The 19,415-nt window shown below is 52.2% G+C and overlaps 1 non-coding gene across 1 annotated transcript; it reads left to right on the plus strand.

The window, feature by feature from the left end:
* Positions 1-18,738: 18,738 nt before the first annotated feature.
* On the plus strand, positions 18,739-18,824 carry TRNAL-CAA (transfer RNA leucine (anticodon CAA)). Its single transcript has one exon. It is a non-coding gene; the product is annotated as a tRNA-Leu (tRNA).
* Positions 18,825-19,415: the final 591 nt, after the last annotated feature.

Consider the following 19,415-nt stretch of genomic DNA (forward strand, 5'->3'; position numbering starts at 1 on the left):
GGGCATTGGGAAGGCATCCAATCAGATGATTCCTTTCCCCAGTCAGGGATGATATTCTCTAGAGGGTAGAATTTCTTCCATCATTGCCAGTTGGCTCCAGCCTGGCCAATCCTATCACTGCAAAAACACTGTGAGAGTTGCTAGTTTTTAAACACAAGGCTCAGAAGTGATCCCAGCAATTACAGGCCAGTCAGCCTAACTTCAGTATCAGGCAAACTGTTCAAACTCTCGTAAAGTTAGCAGACACACAGATGAACATGATTTATTCGGTAAGAGCCAACACAGCTTTTGTCAAGGGAAATCATACCTCACTAATCTATTAGAATTCTCAGAGGGGGTCAACAAGCATATGGACAAGGGTGAGCTAGTGGATACTGTGTACTTGGCCTTTCAGAAAGCCTTTGACAAGTACCCTCACCAAAGGCTCTTAAGCAAAGTAAGCAGTCCTTGGATAAGAGGGAAGGTCCTCTCATGGATCCGAAACTGTTAAAAGACAGGAAATAAAGGGTAGGAATAATGGTCAGTTTTCACAATGGAGAGAGGTAAATAGTGGTGTCTCCCAGGGGTCTGTACTGGGACCAAAGCTGTTCAACATATTTCTAAATGATCTGGAAAAAGGAGTAAACAGTGAGGTGGCAAAATTTGCAGATGATACAAAATTACTCAAGATAGTTAAGTACCAGGCAGACTGCGAAGAGCTACCAAGTTATCTCACAATACTGGGTAATTGTGCAACAAACTGGCAGGTAAAAATTCAATGTTGATAAATGCAAAGTAATGCACACTGGAAAACATAATCCCAACTATATATATAAAATGATGGGGTCTAAATTAGCTGTTACCACTCCAGAACAAGATTTGGGCATCATTGTGGATAGTTCTCTGAAAACATCCACTCAACGTGCAGCAGCAGTGAAAAAAACTAACAATGTTAGGAACTATGGCTGTCAATTAATTGCAGTTAACTCATGCAATTAACTCAAAAAAATGAATAGTGATAAAAAAATTAATCACAATTAATCGCACTGTTAAACAATAGAATACAAGTTGAAATGTATTATATATATTTGGATTTTTTTCTACATTTTCAAAAATATAGATTTCTATTACAGCACAGAATGCAAAGTGTACAGTGCTCACTTTATATTTTTATATTTTATTACAAATATTTGTACTGTAAAAATGATAAACAAAAGAAATAGTATTTTTCATCACCTCATACAAGTACTGTAGTGCAATCTCTTTGTCGTGAAACTGTAACTTACAAATATAGAATTTTTTGTTATGTATCTTCACTCAAAAAAAATGTAAAACTTTAGAGCCTACAAGTCCACTCAGTCCTACTTCTTGTTCAGCCAATCGCTAAGACAAATTTGTTTACATTTACGGGAGATACTGCTGCCTGCTTTTGTTTTTTACAGTGCAAATATTTGTAATGAAAAATAAATATACAGTGAGCACTGTACATTTTGTATTCTGTGTTGTAACTGAAATCACAATATTAAAAAATGTGGAAAACATCCAAAAATATTAAAAAAATTATTTTCTATTATTGTTTAACAGTGCAATTAATCATATGATTAATCGTGATTAATTTTTTTAATCTCTTGACAGCCCTATTAGGAACCATAGGAAGAGGACAGTAATATAATGCTGCTATATAAATATATGGTACGTCTACACCTTGAATACTGTGTACAGCTCTGGTGGCTCCATCTAAAAAAATTAGATAATAGAATTGGAAAAAGGGCAGAGAAGGGCAACAAAAATTATTATGATTATGGAACAGCTTCCATATGAGGAGAGATTAAACAGACTGGGACTGTTCATCTTAGAAAAAAGCAATGATTAAGGGAGGATATGACAGAGGTCTATAAAATCATGGCTGGAGGGGAAAGAGTCAGTAAGGAAGTGTAATTTACTCCTTCACATAACACAAGAGCCAAGGGTCACCCAATGAAGTTAATAGGCAGCTGGTTTAAAACAAAAGGCAGCACTTCACACAATGCACAGTCAACCTGGGGAAGTCATTGCCAGTGGATGTTATGAAGGTCAAAACTATACTGGGTTTAAAAAAAGAATAAGATAAGTTGATAGAGGAAGGGTCCATCAATGGCTATTAGCCAAGATGGTCAGGGACACAACCCCATGCTCTGAGTGTCCCTAAACTTCTGAATGCCAGAAGCTGGGACTGGCTGATGGGATGGATCACTGGCTAATGACCCTGTTCTGCTCATTCCTTCTGAAGCATCTGGCATTGGCTACTGCAGCAGACGGACACTGGACTGCTTAGGTCATTGGTCTGACTCAGTGTGGCTGTTCTTATGTTCTGTATCAGTGACTTGTTCTGATTTTTTGCACCAGTTTAAGGAAAGGTGTCTTTTTAAATGGATGTCGGTAAAGCCGTGCCAATCTGTGTGGAAACATGCTTCTTTTGGTTTAGTAGCTTAATCAGGTACAATCTGCCTTAGGGCTGGGCCTGGACACAGGGATTGATAAACGAGCTGAAAATCAGCAAGAAAGGGTAGTGGCCAGTGGCATGTAGCCAGCTGAGAGGAAGGGTTCAGTGTGGGTTGGAACTATGTCCTTTGTTAATTAATGCCTTCATTAACAATCCAGGAGAAGGATAAACAACATCTCAATTCAGTTTTCAAACTGTGTATATTGAGAGGTTTTGCAAACACGGTAGGGGACAGAGACAACATGCCTGGAACTGGAGAGGGTAGGAACACAGATAGAAAACAACAAAACGCACTTCAGCCTGGAAAAGTGCAAGTCATCAAGAATGTGGAAATAATCTGAACTCCAGATATCAAGAACGTGGAAATAACTTGAACCCCAGACATCGACAGGAATGGAAAGATCTGGACAGCAGCAATGCCGGAAAGACTGTGCAGCATATTATAGATACATTGGCAATATGACAAGTCACCAAAATTGCTAACCCAGTTCTGGGCTTCACATGCAGAAGTGTGACACCGTGGCTGTGTGACCATGGCAAGGCAGCACCTGGCTATAGCATGCTGTCCTGGGCTGTGCATGGGGAGGCACCTGGGTACTGCACAACACAATGTGTTATGAGCAGGATAGAGACAGGCCAGGAGGGAATTTGGAGGAGAACAAGTCAGTGGATTATGGGGAAGGACAAATCACTGAAGGAGGAAATACTTTAAGATCTAAAGCCCCCAAGTTTCCCTCCAGCACAAATGCATGTGGTGGGGAAGAATGTACCACACATTTGCAGGCTCCTCCAGAGCTGTGGAATTGCAGACATGGCCAGTAAAAGTGCTGGCGGCCTAAGAACGGAGGACACACTGGACTCAACCCCTTCCAGGGATAGTCGCCCTGTAGCTCCCACACCGGCCAACAAGGAAGCCAGGAGAGCAGTTAGGCTGCTAGCGCCTGAGGGCCCCGGGTCTGGTCTATGGCTCTTCTGAGGGGGACCTGCAGGTCAGTCAGGGCAGTTAGTCGTGATCTGCAACTGGTCCTGACGTTCTTCCATTGTGCTGATGGCAGAGGGAGTGTGCTGCTCACTGCAGCTGCTCTCTGGCCCCGGCTCCTTTTCCCCACCCCACATGCCCCCTTTTCTGGGTGGTTGGTGGGCAGGGGAGATGTTTGGGGAGGGGAGAAAGGGGGTTTCCTGGAGCAGGGAGTGTCCCTTTCAGTGCAAGGAGCTGCAAGTTTGCCCCTGGCCTCGTGGTGACAAAGGGGGAGTGGAGAAACGAGCCAGGAGGGGATGAGTAGTTTAGCAGGGACGAAAGGCTGTAACTACAGGTTTCCGGTACAAGTGAGAAAACAGCTGTCTGGCACTGTCAGGAGAAACCTTCTGCATGGGGTGAGTTAAGGCTGAGGGATGTTCTGCCAGGGGACAAGCAGTAGAGAACACACGGGTGGAACAAGCTTCTGGTCAGAGAGCACTCTCTGCCTAGAGCATGTTATGGGTCTGTTCTAGGGTTGCCAGGCACCTGGTTTTTGATTGGAACCACCTGGTCGAAAAGGGAACCTGGCAGCTCCTGTAGGCACTGCTGATCCGGCTGTTAAAAATCTGGTTGGCTGCACATTGGGGACCTGGGGCTAAGGTAGGCTCCCTACCTGCCCTGGCTCCGCATGCCTCCTGGAAGCAGGCGCAAGGTCCCTGCAGCCCCTAGGCGCTGGGGTGGTTAGGGACTAGGAGGCTCTGCACGCTGCCCCTGCCCCGAGAGCCAGCTCTGCAGCTCCCATTGGCTGGGAACCGCAACCAATGGGAACTGTGCACATCGCACAGAGTTGCATGGCTGCCCATGTGCCTAGAAGCAGCAGGGACCTGGTGGCCACTTTCTTGGAGCCATGGTAAGTGCCACTGGGACCCAGTATCCTCTCCCACACCCCACCTGCTGCCCCAGCCCAGAGTCCTGTCCCACACCCCAAACCCCTCATCTTCAGCCCCAACCAGAGCCCACAACTCCAGCCAGAGCCCTCACCCCGCACACACCCCAACCCCCTGCCCCAGCCCAGAGTTCCCTCTCACACCCCAAACCCCTATCCCTGGCCCCACCCCAGAACCCACACCCTGAGCTGGAGTCCTCACCCCCCGATCCCAACCCCCTGCTCCAGCCTAGAGCCCTCTCCTGCAAGGGAGATTTAAGTTGGACAGTTCCTAACTGTCAGGGTAGTTAAACACTGGAATAAATTGCCTAGGGAGGTTGTGGAATCTCCATCTCTGGAGATATTTAAGAGTAAGTTAGATAAATGTCTATCAGGGCTGGTCTAGACAGTATTTGGTCCTGCCATGAGGGCAGGGGACTGGACTTGATGATCTCTCGAGGTCCCTTCCAGTCCTAGAGTCTATGAATCTATGAACCCAAACCCCTATCCCCAGCCCCACCCCAGAGCTCACATCCCCAGCTGGAGCCCACACACCCTCTGGCACTCTGAACCCCTTGCCCCCAGCCCAGAGCCCCCTCCTTCACCCCAAACTCCTCATCCCCAGTCCCACCCCAGAGCCTGCATCCTCAGCCCAGAGCCCATACCTGCTCCTGCACTTCAATCCCCTGATGAAAGTGGGTGAGTATGGGGAAGAGTGAGCGATGGAGGGAAGCAAGGATGGAGCCAGTGGGGGGGGTGGGGCCTTGGAGAAGGGGTAGGGCATGAGCAGGACCTTGGAGAAGGGGTGGGGCGTGGGGCAGGGGTGGTTGGTTTTGTGTTAGTAGAAAGTTGGCAACCCTCATCTCTTTAATATCTAGGGTTCCTCTCTCAGCCTCCACAAAGATGAGTTACCGAAGAACAAGCTGATTTGTTACAGCTGGAACTTTTCTGACCCCATTAGATGGGTAGGCAGGAAAACCTTTGATCTTCATTTGGCTGGAGTAAGTGAAACTCTGGTTTTGTTCTAAGGCAAACCAGGAAGACTCAAGAGGACCTGTGCCCTGGGGAGGGCAAATGCAGGACTTGGTCCATAGAGCAGAGCACAAGCTGTTGGGTCATCCCTTTAAAGCTGACATTTTCCATTCTGCCAGTGAAGAAACATTTTTACACCGGGAGAAATTTAGAACTTCAGTCATTCAGCTTCCAGTCATTTTTTACTGCCATATTTGTCAAGAGCTGGTCCAAAAACCAGACACACAGTTTTACGAATAAATGTGAAATGTGAAGTTGATTTTGCATAAGCAACGTTAATTCTGGCACTTCCTAACTAAGCACTTTTGGGGAGCAGGGGGGGAAGGGGTGTTCCAAAGGGGCTGGAGCTTGGCTGTTCTCAGGGGTGGCAGATGACAGAACAAGGAGCAATGGTCTCAAGTTGCACTGGGGGAGGTCTAGGTTGGATATTAGGAAACACTATTTCACTAGGAGGGTGGTGAAGCACTGGAATGGGTTACCTAGGAAGGTGGTGGAATCTCCTTCCTTAGAGGTTTTTAAGGCCCGGCTTTACAAGGCCCTGGCTGGGATGATTTAGTTGGTGTTGGTCCTGCTTTGAGCAGAGGGTTGGACTAGATGACCTCCTGAGGTCCCTTCCAACCCTGATATTCTATGATACATACACACACCCGCATTGCACACACACCTCACTGGTACATACTCAACTGCTATTTTGCACTAGCTGTTGGACACAAAGGGTATTTCCTCTCTCTCCTCCCCTGTGACTCATTCCACACTTTGGAAAATCACTGCTTTTGCAAGCATAAAAAGAACAGCTACAAAAATAGTTCCATGGGAAAGTGAAGAGGGCAAATGCTTCCTTTGTGCATCATCAAATAGAGTTACAGGCTGCTGGCATCTGATGGTTTGTTCTGCCTTATGAATGCGTGTAGGAAATAATTTAAACAAGAAACCACTCTTTTCATAGTCGCCTCTGCAAAATGTCAATGGGAAATGAGAACAGCAGGCTGAGACCAGCAAGCCTTCAGAGCTAGGGTAATATGGGAAACAGATGGAGCTTCTGGCCACATGGAACTGGTGCCAGCCATCAGCAGGGTGTACAGGACTGGGTGCTACCTAGCCATCCACTGCTGCTCAACTCTGGTACAGGCACTGCAGCTGGCTCTGGAGCAGCGACCTGTTGCGGCCAGTGCGCAGATTCTCCTCTTGCTTTCACTGGTGTCAAAGTAACTTCAGGAAAGACAATGGGCCAGATCTCCAGCTGGTGTAAATTGGTATTGCTGAACTGGAGCTACACTGATTTATACCAGCTGAGGATCTGGCTCACTAAAAGATCATAGAAGATTAGGGTTGGAAGAGATCTCAGGAGGTCATCTAGTCCAACTCCCTGCTAAAAGCAGGACCAATTCCCAACTAAATCACCCCAGCCAGGGCTTTGTCAAGCCGGGCCTTAAAAACCTCTAAGGAAGGAGATTCCACCACTTCCCTAGGTAACCCATTCCAGTGCTTCACCACTCTCCTAGTGAAATAGTGTTTCCTAATATCCAAACTAGACCTCCCCCACTGCAACTTAAGACCTTTGCTCCTTGTTCTGTCATCTGCCACCATTGAGAACAGCCGAGCTTCATCCTCTTTGTAACTCCCCTTCAGGTTACTATCATATCCCACATCACTCTTCTCTTCTGAGACTAAACAAGCCCAGTTCCTTCAGCTTCTCCTCATAAGTCATGTGCCTCAGCCTCCTAAACATTTTCATTGCCCTCCACTGGACTCTCTCCAATTTGTCCAGAAATCTGGTTAGATCATTGGGCTCAATGGGTAGTGATCAATGGCTCCATGTCTAACTGGCAGCTGGTATCAAGGATCAGTCCTGGGGCTGGTTTTGTTTGATATCTTCATTAATGATCTGCAGGATGGCGTGGACTGCACTCTCAGCAAGTTTGCAGATGACACTAAACTGGGAGGAGTGGTAGATACACTGGATACAGAGGGACCTAGACAAATTAGAGGATTGGGCCAAAAGAAACCTGATGAGGTTCAACAAGAACAAGTGCAGAGTCCTGCACTTAGGATGGAAAATCCCATGCACTGCTACAGACTAGTGACCCAATGGCTAGACAGCAGTTCTGCAGAAAAGGACCTAGGGTTTACAGTGGACGAGAATCTGGATATGAGTCAACAACGTGCCCTTGTTGCCAAGAAGGCTAACGGTATTTTGGACTGTATAAGTAGGGGCAGTGGTGAGCTGGAGCCAGTTCGCACCGGTTCGCAGGAACCAGTTGCTAAATTTAGAAGCCGGTTTAGAACCGGTTGTTAGGGTTACCATACAGCCAGCAGCTGTGGCTGCTGCTGGGAGCCCCCCAAACCTCATCACCCCCAATACCTCTCCCCCCCAAGCCTCGTCACCCCTGGATTCCTCCCTTCCGAGTCTCGTCTTACCTTGGGCTCCTGCAGACTGATTGAATCAGCTCTGGCAGGCTGAGAGCTGCAGCCCAAGGTAAGACGAGACTCGGAGGGGAGGAATCAGTGGGGCGGGGGAGGAATCTGGAGATGACAAGGCTCAGGGGGAGGAATCGGGGGGCTGCGGGGCAAACCGGGGAAGGTAGCGCTTGGGCAAAGGATGCTCGACTCTTCAGCTGCACAGAGCCGAGGTGTCTTGTCTCCCAGCAGCAGCCGCCGCTGCTGCAGGGGAATCAGACTGCAGCTGAAAGCCTGCCGGAGCCCAAGGTACAGTCTTCACTGTCAGCTGCTCCTCTCCACTAGCCGTCCTGCTAGCCATGCCTCTGTGCATGTCTCCGCTCGCCACCCTGCTAGGCCCTTCTCTCTGCCAGCCGCTCAGCAATATGTGTTCATCTCCCTGCCCCAACACAGCTCTCAGTGATTTCAGCTCTTAGTAGGGGGCCCCAGTGCTGGCACACTCAGAACCACTTGCCCAAAACAGCTCTAATGTTTAGATCTAGGAATCAGTGATTTCAGCTCTGCAGCACATAACAAGACTCCTAATAGACTCAAAATTTAGCTCTATTATTACACAGTGGAGAGAAAAGGGATCAAAGTGGAGTTTAGGGGCCTCAGAAGGGGCCCACACTACCTAGTACACATACCTGTCCCCAGCCTCACTCAGTTCACTGGGCTTTGGAACCCGCGTCCCTTGCCTAGCGAGTGCTTAGTTGAGGGCAAGTCCCTCCGTCATAAAATGCCAAGCATAGTTCTACTGCCCTTGATTCCATAACCAGGATAACAACCCTTTATTACTCCTGCCCCAATAAAGAGACTGGGGGTCCCGCTGCAGCCTAAGTGACCATTTGGGCAGGCAGTCCCTTCATGGTAGGTGGGGTGGGTGTGCCCATGCAAACAAGATCAGCCCTTGAAGTCCTTTTCCACAGCTCACTACCAGATGTCAGGATAGAGTTCATTCTGACTCTGCTTACACATGAAACTGAGGGTAGGGCTCTGGGACTGAATACTGGCACTATGCTGCACAGCTGCTGGTGGTTTTAGCTGATACCTCACTCCTAAGGGTAACAAAAGCAGAGAGAACAGCTGCTGCTGGCGTCCTGAAGTCTCTTGCGCCCGTACGCCACTAGCCTGTTTGAGGCAATGATACCTGCTGACGTTATCGCCGAATGGCATGGGGAGGAAGAAATAAGGCTGCCATCTCTAGAAACCTTCAGGAGAGGGTTGCAGGGCTCCTCTGTGGAAGTTTCATCAAGATCTCTCAGCAAGATTCGAAAAACATCCCTGTGTACATAAACTTCTCTGCATGGTCCCCCAGCTAACTCGAGTGGGCAATGAAAAGCAGAGAACAGATCCACTCTCTGTTGTACCACTACCACTTCTAGCACGAGTGAATCAATGAAAAATAGGTAGCTGTGTCCTGATAAGCTGGGGGTGTCATCTCTGTAATGGGAAATAAATGACACATCTGAGGCTCCTTCTCTCGAATTGGGCTTGCCCGTGCTCAGCTGCAGGGATTGGCTGGGCTGTGGTGGAATAAAAACCAGGTCCTGGCTCATGGCACAGCTGGATCCTCTGATCACCTGTCCCGAATACTCCTCCTCCTCTTCCTAATCCACCACCTCCTCACTGTTCACGGCAGAAGCCTGTGACTCGGGGTCATCGGTGGTATCCATGTACAGTCGTGTATGGGATCATGGTGTGAGTATGGCGTGAAACTCTTTGTAAAAGTAGTAGGTCTGTGGCTTGGCACTGGTTTGATTGTTGGCCTCCCTGGCCTTGTGGTGTGCCTGCTGCAGCTCCTTGGCTGTCACGTGGCACTGCTGGATGTCTCAGTTGTACCCTTTTCCTGCACCGTCCAAGCAATCTGCTCATAGATGTCAACGTTACTATGGCTGGTTCAGAGCTGTGCTTGCACAGCCGCTTCTCCCCACAGGCCCAGGAGATCCCATGTCTTCTGTCTACTCCAGGTAGGAGTGTGTGTGGATCATGTAGCCCCCACAGCCATCTGGGCAGTTGCGCACAACAATGGAGAGGAGATAGAGATGTGCTCGCAATGCTGGACAACCAGAAAAAGGCATTTCAAAAATTCACAGGGGTTTTAAAGAGGGGCTGGGGGTGTCCTCCGTTCTATGTGACCTCTGGGCAGTGGAGTTAACTATTGTGACCACAGCAGTCAGTGTCAGGCATTGTGGGACAGAGGTTGGAGGACTGTTATGGTTGTCATAAATAACGCAGAGTCTACACCGCTGGTCACCAACCAGTCAATTGCAACCAGTTTATTGCGATTCTAGAGAATCTCCTAGTAGACTGTGATCTCTGGTGGTGTAGTGGGGCTGCCGCTAAGGCAGGCTCCCTGTCTGGCTCAGCCCCATGCCGCTCCTAGAAGTGGCCATCACGGCCCCAGGGGCAACAGGTCAACGGTCTCCCTCTGCATGCTGCTCCTGCCTGCAAGCACCACCCCTGCAGCTCCCATTGGTCAGGAATGGGGAGCTGTGGCCAATGGGAGCTACGAGGGCAGTGGTGGCAGAGAGGGGCAGTGCGCGGATCCACGTGCCCTCCACCCTGCCCCCAGGGGCCGCAGGGCACGTTGGCCATTTTCGAGAGTGGCGTGGGGATGGGGTAGCCAGGGAGCCTGCCTTAGCAGCCGCCACACTGCACTGCCAATCAGGAGCCACCGGAGGTAAGTGCTGCCTGGTGGGAGGCCGCATCCCAACCCCCAGTCCCGAGCCCCATCCTGGAGCCAGCACCCCATAACCCCTCCTGTACCCTGAACCCCCTCCTGCACCCCAAGCCCCAGCCCTGAGCCCCCTCCCAGAGCCAGCAACCTGTACCCCCTCCTGCACCCTAACCGTCTGCCCCAGCACTGACCGCGCCCCCCCACAGCCAGCACCCTGCACCCAACACTCTGCCCCAGCCTGAAGCCCCCTCTTGCACCCAAACTCCCTCCCAGAGCTTACACCCCTCACCCCTTCCTGCACCCCAACCCCCTGTTCCAGGCTCATCCCAGAGCCCCTTCCCACAATGCAAACCCCTCAGCCCCAGCCCAGAGCCTCTCCTTACCCCAACCCTACTGCCTACCCCCGCCTGGGGAAAGTGAGTGAGGGTGAGGGAGAGCGAGTGACGGAGAAGGGGATGCAGTGAGTGGGGTGGGGCTTTGGGGAAGGTGCAGGACCTCGGGGACGGGGCAGGGTATATCCTGGGTTACCCTTGTGACGATGCGGTTCTGGCGGGACCCAACTGAGAGTGCCAATTCAGGACCAATTGCTCAAACAGGGCAGTCACAGCCCAAGGCTGGGGTTTTTCCATCTCTAAGGCAAACCAAACCAGCCAGACAAAAATGACTTTGGTTTCACCCCCCGTGGCTAAACCACAGAGTCACACAAGCAAAATCCTTAGACTCTGCCAGTCTCCCAGTGATCCCCACGCAGTTCAGCACGTCCTGGGGATGGACTGGTTATGAAACCAACCGCGCAGTAAATGAAAAGGTTCTCTCGATCCCAGAGGACCAAGCCCCAGACCCAGGTCAATATACACATCCGATTTACCCCACAAATCACGCTGTTTCGAATCCTTTAGGATCTAGGAGAAATGAGAGCTAGAATGTGGTTAAATGGAATTAATTACATACACAATGGCAAAGTTCTTGTTCAGAGGCCTTGTAGCAGTGATGGATAAACGCAGGTTTAAATCAAGTCCTCTGGAGAACATCCCAGCTGGGATGGGTCATCAGTCCTTGGTGCAGAGCTTCAGTTTGTAGCAAAGTCCCTCAGAGGTAGGAGAGGATTGAAGACTAGATGGAGATTAGGCGTCCGCCTTATATAGGCTTCCAGGTGGTAAGAAACCTCTTTGTTCTTACTGGTGGGAAAGTGACATGAAATGGAGTCTGCAGTCACTGGGCCAGTTGCGTGACACAGGCTGGCTGGAGTCACAAGGGGCGGTAACTGCCTCTCTCCAGATGTCAATGTTGTGTAGGCTGATGGTCCATTAATGGGACATCAGCAGGCTAAACAGAGCTGACACCAACTTGTCTGGGATCATTCCCAGTAACAAACACAAGTTTTTAAATACAAACAGCATACAGCCAATATTCATAACTTCAACTACCAAAATGATATAGACATACAGACAGCATAATCATAATCAGTAACCCATAACCTGGTCTTAGACACCTTATATGACTCGCTTTACATAGGATTTGGTGCCACTACAGGACCTTGGTTGCAACCCATGTTCTATATGGTCCCAGTCTATATCAATAACGTCACAACCCTTAAATTCAAAAAGTGATCTTGGGCATAAAAAGATTGGAAAACACTGGTCAACACTCCTACTGCCTTGACCTCTTTACATTGACCATGGCTCAACGCCACTCAGGGAGCTGGTGTTACTTTGTCAGCGTAATGGGGCACCTACGCTGTAATGGGATGTAAGTGTAGATGTGTGCACAACTAGGTCAATGCAAGGCAGCTTACGTTGACCTGACTTTGTAGCGTAGACCAGGCCTGTCTTCTGGCCCAACCTGGGTTACCACTGGAGCCTCCTGCTGCTCCCCGTGGCTACTTCACCCTCTCTTGAGTTCTGTATTCTCAGGCAGGATCCCAGGACTTACCCCTCCCCATAACTCCTCCTTGTCTGGTACCAACTCCCCTTCTCTCCAGGGGGTGTGTACACGAGTTCACCAGGGCTCGACCCTCTCTGGTGTGGAGCGGAGCAACGCCGGCTCACTACCCACCAATGGGTCCGAGGAAACAGTCCGGCCGGGGCCCTCCCTCGGTAGCACTTGCAGTGTCGGCTACACGGTGCTTACGTCTGGCCCCGGCTCTGGTGGGGCAACACCCACTGGATCAGGAGAGCTCAGGCCCTTGGGCAGGGCTGCGCAACAGTAACAGTTTTAAGCCTGGCCCTAGGTCAGGGCAGGGCAGCAACCACTGAGGCAGGATGCTCAGGCCTTCAGGCGGGGCTGGGCAGTAACAACAGTTATGAGCCCGTCCCTAGGTTGGGGGGGGAAGCAAACGCTGAGTCAAGGTGCTCAGGCGGGGCTGAGCAGTAATAACAGGCTTCGAGCTCCTCAGGCCAGGGAGAGGGACAGTCTGCCACCCAGGAGTTGGGTGGCAGGGGGACGCAGGCCCTCCCACTCCACAGCATCCCAGGCCGGGGCCCTAGCAGCGGCAGATGATCCGCTGCATAGTCAGTAGGGATCCTGGCCGCAACACACTGACATAGGTTTTGGCAGTGCTGCCGCCAGGCTGGGGTCGGCTGCCCCCAGGCCACTTCCACACTCCCCCTTGGGCCCTAGCTGGGTCCTGGTGTTGGCCTCTGCAGGATCCAGGAGCCTGGGTTCATCGCGGCTGGGGTTGGTTTCAGGTCTGGCCACTCCTCTGGATAGCGGGCACAGGGCAGCTCCGGCGCCTCCTCCGGGCAGCGGGCACGGGACAGCTCCGGCGCCTCCTCTGGATAGCGGGCACGGGGCAGCTCCGGCGCCTCCTCTGGGCAGCGGGCACGGGGCAGCTCCGGAGCCTCCTCTGGGCAGCGGGCACGGGGCAGCTCCGGCGCCTCCTCCGGGCAGCGGGCACAGGGCAGCTCCAGCGCCTCCTCTGGATAGCGGGCACAGGGCAGCTCCGGCGCCTCCTCCGGGCAGCGGGCACAGGGCAGCTCCAGCGCCTCCTCTGGATAGCGGGCACAGGGCAGCTCCAGCGCCTCCTCCGGGCAGCGGGCACAGGGCAGCTCCAGCGCCTCCTCTGGATAGCGGGCACAGGGCAGCTCCGGCGCCTCCTCCGGGCAGCGGGCACAGGGCAGCTCCAGCGCCTCCTCTGGATAGCGGGCACAGGGCAGCTCGGCGCCTCCTCGGGACGCGGCACAGGGCAGCTCCGGCGCTCCTCCGGGCAGCGGGCAACAGGGCAGCTCCGGCGCCTCCTCCGGGCAGCGGGCGTGGGGGCAGCTCCAGCGCCTCCTCCACGCAGCGGGCGCGGGGGCAGCTCCAGGCACGGGGCAGCTCTGGCCAGGCTCCCCTTGGGCTGCAGGAGTTTCCCAGTCTCAGGCTCCCCTACAGAACATCTGCTCTCTCCGGCGGCTGGGCCCTTACTGAGCTCTGAGGGCCGGCCTTTATAGTTCCGGGTTGCCGTCTGACCCTTTGAGGGGCGGGCTCAGAGCTCCCTAGCTCCGCCCACTCTGGCCTCCGGCTGGGCTCTTCCTCCTCCGGCGCAGAGGGGAGCCACGCCGCCTCACTACAGGGTGATAGTGAGCTCCTTCTCGCAGCCACCTCTCACTCTCCTCTCCCTGGTTTTATCTCAGCTCTGCCTGTCCCTGCCCAGCTGGGCTTCACATCAGATAAAGACTATCTGCCCTGACTCTCCTCCAGGGGCAGCCTGCCACAGGGTTATTGGCTCTTTTTACCCACTCAGGCCTGGTGTGGGGATTGGTCCTGCTTTGACCAGGGGGTTGGACTAGATGACCTCCTGAGATCCCTTCCAACCCTGATATTCTATTCTATTCTATTCTATTCTGTGACATCAGGCCATTCCATTACCCTTTTAAAATATGGGCACAAAGTTTTCTTCCATCTTCTGCAGCTTCCCTGGTACACCAAGCCTTAGTGAAAATTCAATATTCAGGGTTCAGTGAGCTCCTCAGACAGTTCTTTTAAAACTCTTGGATGCAAGTTCTCCAGACCTGCTGCTTTTAAATTGTCTAATATTAGTAGCTGCTGTTTAACTTTCTTCTGAGATACCAGTGGAATAGAAAGTGTTTTGTCCTACATCATCTGTTTTTTCCGCAGATACATAACTGAAATATCTATTGAACACTTCTGCCTTTTCTGCACCACCATTTTGATGGTTGAACACCCACTCGGCACTGTCAGCATGGGGCGACAGCATGGACCTGCGGAGAAGCAAAAGCAGCCTCAATGCCATCAGAAACATCCCCCCAGTGAAGCCCATTACAGAGCCAGACAGGCTTCTGAAGGAAGTGGCTCCAGGGCACAGAACTCTTGACTAGACAGACATTAGACGAGTCACTGCAGACAATGTCCTTCTCTGGGTGCCACAAGATCCTTCCCTGGTGCTTTCCTGATTTCTGCGATGGAGTCAGGGCAGTGTAGCTCACCCAGCTCCAGGGAGACAGCCCCAAATCTGCAGTCACACAACTCAGTAGGAAGTAGAAGAAAGCTTCCAGACCCCTCCCCAGCTCTGGAATGTCATTCCTGGGCAGTGATTGAGCACTGGCAGGACCATCCCTTCCCAGAGTTGTTCTTCCCATGTTTGGTGTGGAGCCTGGCTGGCTCAGATCTGCAGGGCCCAATGAGCTGCATTCAGAGCAGGGCTTGAGAATTAGGGTGCTCAGACCTCAGGGTCAGGCCCAGAGCTGGTAAAGTGCTTGGGGATCCTCCAGGGTCATGTAAATGATTCTGACCTTCTCCTGGGAAGGGAAAACATGAAATTGGTTTGATTTCTCAGTCCCTGCCTGCATCTACCTTCCTTCCTGCACCGCTGCTCAGAAATGCTGGGTCACTGGCTTCCTTCCAATTCAGACCCCCTTGTGCTAGAGCACCTGAAGGGAAAAGAGACACACAAAGCAGCTAGGCTGAGAAATTCTGGTGGGGATTTTCCAGAGGCCTCTGGGAGTTAGGGGCCCAGCTTTGATTGCCTTTCACTAGGAGAACCTCTAACTCCTGCTCCAAGGTGGCATTTCTGACCCACCCACTCTTTGGGAAACCTCACTTACCCTTTTTTGGTACAATGTACCACATTCCTGCTTCAGCACCACAACGCGCAGAGGGGGCTTCGGTTCAGGAGCTCCCATTTCCAGCAGCAATTCTAGCAATTGCTTCTTTCTCAGCCCCCTGCAGGCTGCATTCTCTCACAGGCTGTCCTCTATATTAGCCAAATGTTGTGTGACTAGCACCCTCGTGGCCAAGACGGAGTCTATTCTGCAGGCGACTCTGGCAGAGAAACGGCGCAGGCAGGAACGCAGCTGGGAAAGTCCCTTTCACCCCAGAGGCACTGTTTTCACCCCCTCCCCCCCGAGTGACACACACACCAGAATAGTACAGTGAATCTAGGACAGGGAGTATTTATTCACAGAGGGATGAGATGAGAAAAACAACAGGGGGAAATATAGGGGGAGCAGTAAAACAGGGTTACAGCCAAACAAGGCCTCACAGGCCCAGCGGTAGCACAGTCTGGAAGGGCAGACGCTGAGCAACGTGTCTGCACACAGAGTTCAGAAGTCCTGGACAGAGTTCCAGTCCAGTGGTGAGTCTTGGGGGCTCCTGGTCATCTTTGGCACCAGTGAGCTTCCCCCAACAAACCCCTCCGGTGCCCTCTTCTGCCGCTCTCTGCAAAGCCCCACACAGAGACAACTTCCCACTTAATTAGCTACAGCCTCCCTCCTTAATCCCAATGCAAAGTCACCAGCTGCAGTACTCACGGCCCCATACAGCTCTGGGCAGCCGTGATATGGGTCCAGTTCCAGTTTGTCCTTCTCGGGTGATTCCTCCCTGGCACAGTGCTGCTCCTGTCTCCTGTCCTGGGGTGTTCCCAGTCAGCCGCTCTGTCCTTCCCCAGGCTTCAGGCAGGTTCTTGGCTGTTTCGCTGAGACCCTGCCTGTTGCAGGCTTCTTGTTTGGAGCTCCAGACACATTCACCTCACCCCACCCCCTTGCTCTCCTTCTTCCCAGGTGGCTGGACCCACCAGCTCTTCCTCCGGCTCAGGACAAGGGTTTGCAGGGGCCATGCTCTTTAAACCCCCAGGTGGTTACAGTTGCAGGTTGGGAGCTGACTGGTTGGAGCTGAGGGGCTGGAGGAAGCTATGGGAGCTGAGCGGCTGGAGCAGGCTTAGCTGCTAAACTCTAACACGGCTCTCCTGGGCTGGTGCAAACTGGCATTTTTCAAAAGCTCACCACTTTGCCAAAAGTGGGTGGTTTTTCACAGGAACAGTGAAAGGCTGATCTCAGATTGACCCCTTCCCTCCCCACTAGCCCCCTCCAATTCCAAGCGTCTCAGTGAAAGAGGTGTAAGAATTATTTGAACATGGACAAAATAATGTAGATTCCTCTTATCTCATTGAAATAGTTGTTTTCTCCCCAAAACTTAGCCAAAGGCAGACACATGGTGCTGCGCGCACACACACACTCTCTTTCTCTCTCTCTCTCCTGCATTTTCCCTGCCTTCTCCACCCACCAACGAGCCATTAAGATTGCACATGCCTTACCACAAGACTTTCGGCTCCTTCCTCTCCCCGCTTGTCCCTGGGTTTGTCATGTCCTCCTCTTCTGTCAGGCCAAAGCCCATTTGTACACTCTTTGGGACTCTTGTCTTGTTTCTGTGAAGTGCCTAGCGTACTTTTGGGCACTCAGAAATGAAAGTATAATGATTAATAATAATTAGGGCCCTACTAAATTCTTGGTCCATTTTGGTAAATTTCATGGTCGTAGGATATAAAAAATCTGAAATTTCACATCTTTAGATATTTAAATCTGAAATTTCACGGTGTTGTAGCTGTAGGAGTCCCGACCCAAAAGGGAGGTTGTGGGGGGCTTTCTGACCACCCAGCTCTGAAGGCAATGCAGAAGTAAGGGTGGCTATACTGTGGCCCCCTATAATTGCCAGATTTCATGGTCCGTGACGCGTTTTTCACGGCTGTGAGTTTGGTAGGGCCCTAATAATAATTAATATCTAGTGTGATGGGGCAAGGCCAGATGGCTACGATAAAGTACTGAGAAACAGGTATGTTAGTCCCAGGCTAAACAAATCCCTAGTACCCTGGTAACCAAATGGCAGTTGCTCCAGGTTAATCAAGGCACCTGAAGCCAATTAAGATCTTTCTAGAAGGCAGTAGAGATAGCTACTTTAATTAGATCACCTGCAGCCAATCAAGGCAGGCTAATCAGGGCACCTGGGATGTCGTTACTTCCCCGCAGAAGAATGACTTAGCGACGGGGAAGCAAAGGGGAGCCAGAAGAAGAGCGGTCAAGCGACCCTCCCCAGCAGTAGGTTTCGGGTGTCCAGGGCAGCTGGCAGAGAGGTGAATCACAGCGGTGGAGGGGGCGGGACTCGGGAAGACCCGGCTGGTGGCTCCTACCCTGCGCTGGCCTCAGCGGCTAGTCCTGGCTGGGCTGGGGAGGACGGGACTTCCAATGGGCGTGAGCTTATCTAAAGCCTTCGTAGAAGACATTGGCTCAGGGTTTTTGTGCGGAGCAGAGCAGCGGCCTCGCTGCCACGAATGGGAAGTGGGCCCTTGACCCAAGACTCTCTCCTTTCCCCAACAGCTCTGCTCCGGGCGGCCCTTCACAGCGGGATGCCCAAGGTACCCTCAGCGCAGGGCTGAGGTTTGGAGAACCGGGCCCATTCCGTCCAATGGGTTGACCTGGTGGCCCCAATTCTTTCCAGCCGGGCCGCCTCCCACAGCGGGCGCCAGTGGGGATGCTGCTCCCTGCTGAGAGAAGCCACGGAGGAAGGCTTAATAGTCGAGCTGCGGGAGACCAAGAGAGGCTCGAGAGTCAGCCTCTGGAGGCTAACTTGTGGCCCTTGGAGCTGCAGGGCCCGGGACCCCATCCTCCCAACTAGTGGGTCATAGGCAGTCCCCCAAGCCTGGAACGCTGCTGTGAGCACAGGAGCCGGAGCACTCTTCCACAGGACAGCGGCACTCGACCTCTTTGCTTTGGATTTGGAGATTTTGCCCAAATTCTGACCCGGGGGGTGGGGGGGGAAGCGGAAGGGGGACAGTTTCACCTCCCCTGGACTCCAAGCCGCCGGCCGGGCCCTCCGCAGCTAGCCAAGCGCACCCAGAGAGACAACTTCCTAAGCAAGCGTAGCATTTTCTGAACCCGGGGGAGACCCAGCTAGCTGGCTAGTTATCCAAAGCAAGAGCGCCAGGCACGCCCAAGCCTTTTTGGGTGTAGCGGTTGGGCCAGAGCTGCCCGCTCGCCAGAATGGCCGAGCGGTTAAGGCGTTGGACTCAAGTTCCAATAGGCGTGAGCCTGCGTGGGTTCGACTCCCACTCCTGTAGGCCCCTCGTGCTGCTACCCTTTGACCCACTGGGGCACAAAGAGCTACCCTTTGACCCACTGGTGCTGCTTCTCTTTAACAAAGCCTCTGGCATCCTGCCCCCTGTGCCCCCCTCCCCAAATTAACAAGTACCTAAGAAAAGCCAAGGGCCTTGCAATGGTTTCGGCCACAGACACCCCCTGGGGACTCTCAGCGGAGGTGCCCAAACGACCTCTGAGCCTTTCCCCCGCCAGCTTGGGACCCCAGAAGCCTGTCTTGTCCAGCCAGACACGCTACTCTGCTGCAACGCAGACCCGGGCTCTGAACCACTCCCCAAAGCTGCAGACTTTAACCAAACCTGCTCAGCCGGTTTCCCGTCTCCAGCACCCAGACACCCAGCTCCCCGTGGGATCCAAACCCCCAATAAATCTGTTTACTTCCGTCTAAAGCTTATGCAGGGTAAAACTCATAAGGGTCCGCCCTCTGTAAACCTGATAGAGAGAGATGCGCAGCTGCTTGCTCCCCCGCGTATCAGTCGCTTACTCTGGTTTTAATAATAAAGAAAAGTGATGTTAGTAAGAGCATAAAGTAAGAGGAGTTTAAGTGGTTTCAAGTA

This window comes from Chelonoidis abingdonii, chromosome 10 (genome assembly GCF_003597395.2).
Source record: "Chelonoidis abingdonii isolate Lonesome George chromosome 10, CheloAbing_2.0, whole genome shotgun sequence".
Lineage (NCBI taxonomy): Eukaryota > Metazoa > Chordata > Testudines > Testudinidae > Chelonoidis > Chelonoidis abingdonii.